The 7,388-nt window shown below is 42.7% G+C and overlaps 1 protein-coding gene across 13 annotated transcripts in view; it reads right to left on the reverse strand.

The window, feature by feature from the left end:
• Positions 1–6,777, reverse strand: part of PUM2 (pumilio RNA binding family member 2) — a 103,370-nt gene extending 96,593 nt beyond the window's left edge. For 6 of the 13 annotated variants that reach the window (XM_023550453.2, XM_023550452.2, XM_010591944.3 and 3 more), the window contains exon 1: positions 6,169–6,279. The gene's annotated coding sequence lies outside the window, so the exon portion shown is untranslated. Of the gene's footprint in view, positions 1–6,168; positions 6,280–6,387; positions 6,411–6,483; positions 6,529–6,623 lie in introns of those variants that run through there. The other 7 variants (XM_023550455.2, XM_023550456.2, XM_064295069.1 and 4 more) reach the window with 5 other exon arrangements.
• Positions 6,778–7,388: the final 611 nt, after the last annotated feature.

Genomic DNA, 7,388 nt, shown 5'->3' on the forward strand with positions numbered 1-7,388 from the left:
TATATACCTAAGAGTGGAATTGCTGGGTTGCCATGATTTGGAAGTTCACTGCACGGCAGCTAACAACTCTTCAATGAGGTCCTCTACTTATTTATTGGTGTTTCTCAGGACTAAAAAAAGGAAACAATTCTTCCCAACCTCCTCCAATATTTTATATACTTTGGTACTCAGAAGTGAAAACAAATGATATGTAAACTAAATTGGATGGGATCACAGTAGTTAAATTTCCAAAAGTGGTATGTACTAAGGACACTATTCTTTTGCCAACATGCTTTAATTCCTAGGTCATTTTAGAAGAACATAAAAAACAGTCAAGCAAGGGTCAGACGAAACTCTTCATTTACAAAAAAAGTTTTCTTCAATTTCATTAAGAAGTAAAATGACTCTCCGGAAGGTGACACGTGTGTTTAATTAGGCAAGTCTTAATTTTTCATTTATTAAAAAAGTTGGGTCTTTTCAGTTATGGAAGAAAAAATTACTAAGAGAAAAATATATTAATCATGTCTCTAAACAGTATTTTTTAGTTTTTAGTATGTTCCACCTCTGCAAACTTAGCTACTGTAATCCCAATCATTTTTAGTTTACATATCATTTTCACTTTTTACTCTATACCTAAAACTTTCCTAAGGAAAAACATTTATAACGCACCTACCTATACATAATCAATTCTATACAGTGTTTCTTTTACTGGAAAAGTCTGAAAGCATTATTTCTCTGTAAATTCACCTTTCAACTACAATCAATAAATTATTTAAATAAAAGTTGTTTTCTATCTATAATGCCAAATACAAAGATCGCTATTAAAATATTAACTTCTAAAAAAATACTGACAACGCTAGAAGCCCTAATACTTGGCATATACAGTATACAAAACATCACTAACAATGCAGAAGAGAAACTAGGTAACTGGGAGCTCCTAGAAATCAAGCACCTATGCTCATCCAAAGACTTCACCAAAAGAGTAAAAAGATTACCTACAGACTGGGAAAAAGTTCTTAGCTATGACATTTCTGATCAGCACCTGATCTCTAAAATCTACATGATACTGCAAAAACTCAACTACAAAAATACAACCCAATTAAAAAATGGGCAAAGGGTATGAACAGGCACTTCAGTAAAGAAGACATTTAGGTAGCTAACAGATACATGAGGAGATGCTCACGATCATTAGCTGTTAGAGAAATGCAAATCAAAACTACAATAAGATTTCATCTCACTCCAACAAGGCTGGCATTAATCCAAAAAACATAAAATAATAAATGTTGGAGAGGATGGGGAGAGACTGGAACACGTATACACTGCTGGTGGGAATATAAAATGGTACAACTACTTTGGAAATCGATTTGGCGCTTCCTTAAAAAACTAGAAATAGAACTACCATACGATCCAGTAATCCCATTCCTTGGAATATATCCGAGAAAATTAAGAGCCTTTACATGAACAGATATGCACACACCCATGTTCACTGCAGCACTGTTTACAATAGCAAAAAGATGGAAGCAACCAAGATACCCATCAACGGACGAATGCATAAATTATGGTATATTCACACAATGGAATACTATGCATCGATAAAGAACAATGATGAATCTATGAGACACTTCATAACATGGAGGAATCTGGAAGGCATTACGCTGAGTGAAATTAGTCAGTTGCAAAAGGACAAATATTGTATAAGACCACTATTACAAGAACTTGAAAAATAGTTGAAACAGAGAAGAAAATACTCTTTGATGGTTATGAGAGTGGAGATGGTGGGAGGGAGGGAGGGAGGGAGAGGCATTTTCACTAATCAGATAGTAGGTAAGAATTATTTTAGGTGAAGGAAAAGACAACATACAATACAGGAGAGGTCAACACAACTGGACTAAACCAAAAGCAAAGAAGTTTCCTGAATAAACTGAACACTTCGAAGGACAGCATAGCAGGGGTGGGGATTTGGGGACCATGGTTTCAGGGGATGTCCAAGTCAACTGGCATAATAAAATCTATTAAGAAAACATTCTGCTTCCCATTTTGGAGAGTGGCATCTGGGGTCTTAAATGCTAGCAAGCAGCCAGCTAAGATGCATCAATTGGTCCTGGAGCAAAGGAGAATGAAGAACACCAAAGATTCAAGGTAATTATGAGCCCAAGAGACAGAAAGGGCCACATAAACCAGAGACTACATCAGCCTGAGACCAGAAGAACTAGATGGTGCCCGGCTACAACCAATGACTGCCCTGACAGGGACCACAATAGAGAACCCCCGAGGAGAAGGAGAGCAGTGGAATGCAGACCTCAAATTCTTGTAAAAAGACCAGACTTAATGGTCTGACTGAGACTGGAAGGACCCCAGAGGTCGTGGTCCCCAGACCTTCTGTTAGCCTAAGACAGGAACCATTCCCAAAGCCAACTCTTCAGACAGGGAACGGACCAGACTATGAAACAGAAAATGAGAGTGGTGAAGAGTGAGCTTCTTGAATCAAGTAGGCACATGAGACTATGTGGGTAGCTCCTGTCTGGAGAGGAGATGAGAGGGCAGAGGGGGTCAGAAGCTGGCTGAATGGACACGAAAATAGAGAGCAGAGTGAAGGAGTATGCTGCCTCATTGGCGGGAGAGCAACTAGAAGTATATAGCAAGGTGTATATAAAATTTTGTATGAGACTGACTTGATTTGTAAACTTTCACTTAAAGCACAATAAAATTGGGAAAAAAAATTAACTTCTAAATGATAGGATTTGGGGAAACATTCTTCCCCCATTCCAGAATTCAGAAATGAGTGAGACAGGGGTTAGGCAAACAGCAATCCAAATATTACCTTTATTACTGATAAAGCTACGCTGGAAGGCATAATTTAGACCTAGACCAAGCAGGTTTCCTAACACCACACCCCTTAATTTTTCTAACCTAGTCAAAAAAAAAAAAAAATTTTTTTTTTTTTTTTTAGTCATAGATAGCACTCCTAAAAGGGACAGAGTCTATCCTTAGTGGGCTCATGAAGAAGCAGAGCAGGTCGTTTTCTGTAGGGGACAAACTCCCAAAGACAGAAGAAGGGGTTGAGCCATGTCAGACCAGTTCCCTTTTAAAAAATCATCAAAGGGAAAAGCAATGAGGTGGACGACAGGTCCAAGTCAGACTATTTTTATGCCTTCTTAAAAACAGCAAGAAATCTAGTATCACAAACCAATTTAACAAGAGTTATGAGTAAAATTTTTCTCTTAATCACACTTGTCAGTAAAATGGATTCAAACTGCATGAGTCAGACAAAGCCAATCAAAATAAGAATGTTCAGATATTTAAAATAAGTTTTAAGAATATGAAAGGATGCATAATTCATTCGTGTTCAAAGGCCTTTAAAGTTAAATGGAAAAAATATCTGCATATCTCAAAATACCACCAAATTCAAAGGTCCCTGAATTAAGTGTGTATAATTTGAGTCTAAGAACCAGAAATCAACCTTACTTAAAATTATTAAGATCCTGTCACAGTATCTATAAAAAGGAGACAGTCTGGTCACCAAGAAGACTGGCTTTGAACATCACACCTGGCCCAAATCTCTGATCATAAATACTTCTGCTAACCAGGATGATAAGTCCAGAAAGGCAAATTATCTTCCAATACCAGAAAGATTTATAAACAAATATGGAAATATTCAAAAAAACAAAATCATAATATCAATATATGTGCTAAGACTACATTACTTGGTATTGTATATACTTGCAATGCTTAAGAGAATTTGGCCTATTTAAGTGACAACTTTGTAAGACCAACTCCAAATGTGATAGCAAATTAAGACGTTCTCATTGAAATCTTACAAAGTATTGAAACATCTCAGAGGACTTCAGGCTCAGACAAACGGAGTTAAGGAAGCCACATATTAAAACCAAACGCAGTTTACAGCCAAACAGCTCATGGGATTTGGTGCCTTGGTTTGGAGGTTTAGGGTCACAGTTCATGGGACATCCCAGTTAACTGGCCTACTAAGGTGTTTGGTGCTTCTGTTCTATCCCCCAGTTCTTGCATAGTGCCTGAGGTCCTAAAAGCTTGCAAGCAGCCATTCCAGGCTCAACAACTGGTCTCTATTCACCTGGAGCAACAGATGGAGTCAGGCATAGGAGGAGGATATGGAATGCGTGGCTAATTGCCTCCAGGAACAATTGCCTCCTTTGCCATGAGACCTGAAGAACTGGATAGTGTCTGGCTACCATTACTGAACATTTCGATCGAAGATTCCATAGATGAATCCTGATCAAAAGGGGAAAAATGCAGAACAAAATTTCAAATTCTCATGGACTCTAGACTTTCCAGAGCCATGGCAGGTGAACTCCTGAAACTACTGCCCTGAGATAATCTGTAAACCTTAAATCAAAAATATCCCCTGAAGTCATCTTAAAACTGAACAATAGCTTAACTAGTAAAAAATGTCTGCCTTGAGCATTAAGCTCTTTTAAGCAAAGGGGACATAGGATCAAAGTGACAACAGTAATTGGAGAGATCAGACAGGAACCTTAGGGGGCAGGGAGTTTATGATAATGAGGGAGGAACAACTCAGAAAAGGAGTGTGAGAATGGGTTGCACAACTTGAAGAATGTAATCAATGTCTATGAATTGTACTTGCAGAAAATGTTCAGTTGTTTTACTGCGTATATTCTCAACAACAAAAATTTAGAAAACAATTAAATGCAGTTTAAATTATTTGGGTATGTGCACGTTTGTTAATGGCAAATCTAACTGAAAAATAAAATAGCTCGACTTGTGTAGAGTAAGAAAACTGAACTTAAAAGCCCAAGGACCAGGTTTCTAAAATTATAACTTCAGTTTTTAAAAATTAGTGGAACTATTCTGCATACAAAAATTGTCCTCAAAGACATCAAAACACAATTCATTCTACACAACTCAATTTCACCAAAAATTGGAATTTTAAAGATATTCTTGCTATAAAGGAAATGCCATTATCTGTTTGACAACTGTGCACATGAGGTAAATCGTTTAAAACAGCAGGTATTAAAAGACTGACAACAGAAACTCAGCCAATTAAAAATATTTATCTTTATATTTTTAACAGAGTTCCTGGCCAGAATTCCTTAAATCATCCTCCATACACGGGGTCACATGGTGCGGAGTCACCTATTAAACATGGATCTAAGCAGTAAACAAGCTTTTAAAATCCTTAAGTAACTTCCTTTATTAAAATTGTTTTTCTTGACATACAACACCTTCACAAGTATTACATTTCTCTTAATCGTTTAAAAGCATTTTTCTAATAAAGCTTCCTCTAAAAGCCTTTACCAAAAAAATCTGTCACCAATTTTCTTAACAAAAATCTCACAAACTACTAAGTCCTGATTTTAATTGACATGACTGTGTTACGCACCTAATATGTCGGCAATATACTGTCCTCAAATGCTTAAATATTTGCTAGAAAGAAAAGCTAAGAAATGTGGTTTCCCCTAGCGATGTTTTCAAACGTAACAGTAACTTTTACATGAGTGTTTGGACATGAAACTGTAACAGTTTATTTTTCCAATATTTGACACAACTCTGATACTAAGTTACAGCTAAAATACTTGAAGTATCTAACCTTTTCTCTGGTTTTAATTATATATTTTTCTAAATCTCACCATCTGTTCCTGTAACGAAAACACAATATTCTTTACTAATGGCACCTAACAACTTGGACCTAAGTCACTGTTTCTTTCATACCCACACCTGTCTACTGCAACCTTTTCCCGGACGCACTTGGACCCTCGAGAATTCCCACACTTATTCTTGTAAACCCACTCCTTCCTCTTCAGGCACTTCCAACTCGCACGCTTCTCGGGATCCACCAGGCCTCTCCCCCACTTTCCGAACCTAAGGGCTGAGGCGGACCGACAGCTCGGTCTCCAGCCCCAAGCGCGCCGAAACGAAGAGCTGGGTCGGTCCCCCAGTGCCGCCAGGCTATGTCAGGGGGGAGGAAAGGAAGCGGGAAAGCGGAGAGGGGAGCCCCCCACCGGGCGCACACCCCCTTCCGGCACCCCTCCCCCGGCATTGTGCGAGCGGGCCCGAGGCCGCAGCCGTCTCGGGTACTCTACAGGCCGCGCCCGCCAGCCCGCCGGCCGTCCGCTCCGGCCGAAGCCGCCACACAAAGCCCGGGAAGCCAGACTGCAGCGCAAAAGGACGGAGAGAGGGAGCGCGCTGACTTACGGGGCTGCTGCGGCCGCGCTGCCTCAGCCGGGGACACCGACCGTTGGGCACACGGCGGCGTCGCTCTTGGCCGTCCTCCCCCTCCTCCGCCTTCGGTGGCGGCAAAATCTTCTTTCTCCACCTACCTCCCTCCCCCCCCGCCCCACCTCCTCCTTCTCCTCCTCCTCCCCCTCCTCCTCCGAACCACCGAAGTACCGAGGTTGAGACACAGAGACTCACAACAACATGGCTACCACCGCCGCCTCCCCTCCCCTCCCCCCGCCCACCGGGCGCGCGCAGTGCACTCCGGGAGAAAGGGGCGGGGGAGCCACTCACGGAGCTTCGGCACTGCTCAGTGGCCTCGGTGCCTTCTCCCGCGCTCCGGGAGCGGGCAGGCGGGGGCTCTGCGCCTGCGCGCGCTCTCTCCGCTGTCGCGTTTTTGGCCGTCCCTCTGGCGTGCACTCCCCCGCCCTCACCTTGCGGGCTCGCCACTAGCATTGGGGTTTGGCAGCTCGCGCTCGCCTCTTTTGATGCCAGGCAGCGGAGGCGGCGCCCTGCAGAGGCGTGTGCGGAGCTCGGACAGGGCTAGCGTGGTGTTTCCGAACGCTGCGTTCTGCTCTGTCTTCCCGCGTGGGGCCTCAACTTCCGAATTCGTTTACCCTCCCCTTCCTCCCCGTAGCTCATTGTTCTCCCCCAGCTGCCTGTGCTGGTGTACGCGCCTGCGCCACCCACCGCGATGTACTCCTAGTACTTCGCTTCCGGGGTGCTGTCACCCACAGGAGCCGGACATTCCTTCAGGCCTTTAGGTCTCACCCTTACCGACGCATGGTGTGCTGAAAATGGTGCCCCTTAAGTGGATTGTCACAGTCCTCGTTTCCCCCTGGGCAAGTGGGACCAGCGCTCAGCAAATTGCTGACCTACAGTGTTTGACTTTGATAGAACCGCTGGGTGGTGCAAATGGTTCGCTTGGCCTGCTAACGGAAAGGTTGGAGGTTCAGAATCCATCCACAGGCACCTCAGAAGAAAGGCCTAGTGATCTACTTACAAAAAAAAATCAACCCTTGAAAACCCTAGGGAACACAGTTCTATTCTGACACATGGGGTCACCATGAGTGGGAGTCCACTCCACCGTAAATGATAGTGTTAGAGCAAACACAGGAAAACTGGTGGGCTTTAAGCTGGACCGGTGATCCTCAACCCTGCCCTCGCTGACTGTGCCTAACCACCCCAACTTTGCTGCT

This window comes from Loxodonta africana, chromosome 12 (genome assembly GCF_030014295.1).
Source record: "Loxodonta africana isolate mLoxAfr1 chromosome 12, mLoxAfr1.hap2, whole genome shotgun sequence".
Taxonomy (NCBI): Eukaryota; Metazoa; Chordata; class Mammalia; order Proboscidea; family Elephantidae; genus Loxodonta; species Loxodonta africana.